General features: G+C 55.2%; 1 protein-coding gene across 1 annotated transcript in view; it reads right to left on the reverse strand.

Annotated features, from left to right (window-relative positions):
* Positions 1 to 1,039, reverse strand: part of BTBD11 (BTB domain containing 11) — a 198,419-nt gene that overhangs the window by 93,285 nt on the left and 104,095 nt on the right. The gene's annotated exons all lie outside the window — the stretch shown is intronic.

Here is a 1,039-nt window from a genome sequence, read left to right on the forward strand (position 1 = left end):
GTCTAGGACTAGGGGGCTCAGCGACAGAAAAATTGCCCAGTCCTCTCTCTAGGTGGCAGTTGGCTTTGCTATCTGCCTCCTAATTCTGCCATGAACATGTGTGTGAGGCTAATCCCGTGGGGGCCTTCATTTCCTCCTCTGTAGCAGGGGAAGCACAAATTTACCAAGTCCTAGCAGGGTTTGTTTTGAGGGTCACACCAGAAAGTGGGTGCTGAGGGCTCCATCCCAGAGCATAGCAACCTCATGTGGCTGGGCAGAGCTGCCCCATGGGGTTTTCTGAGCCGTCATCAGTGTGAGAGAAAGCTAGGCTTCACTATTATGTTAGGTACTGGGGAGGTTTGGGGAGCCAATCGGTGGTGCAAACTGGTAAGCCTTTGGGGACCCATCCAGAGACGCCTTAGAATACAGGCTTGGTGATCTGCTCCCGAGAGGGCGCAGCTCTACTCTGTAACATGGGTGGGTGGCCAGGAGTTGGCTCCAACTCTGTGCTAACTACCAACAACAGTGTCCCCTTGGACAGTGAGCTAAGAACGTGCCCCCACACCGACAGAGCACTGCCTTCCTGTTAGGCATTGTCTGTGTGAGTGCTGCTGGGATGCCCCGAATCTATAACCTGGCCCTACTGCTCACCAGTCCGCAGACCTCGGGCATGCTACCTAGCCACCAGTGCCTGTTTCTTCACCTGCAATCTAGGCACCTAACAGTAGCACTTCAAAGGACTTGGGGACATGGATCTATGTAAAGTCCCCCTTAAGCCCAGCACCTGGCAAACATTTCATCCACGCCAGCAATTGCCTCTCCACTCCTAGGGTGAGGTTGTCCTGGGCGGTCCTCAACATCTACACAGACTGAGACCACATCCAGACGGTGTGCCCAGATCCATGTACCTGGGCCACGCACCTAGGGCAGAGGCACCCAGAGGGAGAGCCAGTTTCTCACCAGGCAGGAGGGTGGGGTTTGAGAATGATGGCCGAGACCACCTGGAAGAATGCTGGGCACCCAATGTGGTAAGATGGCTCTTGCACGCACCAGCGAGAGC

Source organism: Echinops telfairi, unplaced genomic scaffold, assembly GCF_000313985.2.
Source record: "Echinops telfairi isolate 266 unplaced genomic scaffold, ASM31398v2 ScPeMD7_2;HRSCAF=8, whole genome shotgun sequence".
Classification (NCBI taxonomy): Eukaryota; Metazoa; Chordata; class Mammalia; order Afrosoricida; family Tenrecidae; genus Echinops; species Echinops telfairi.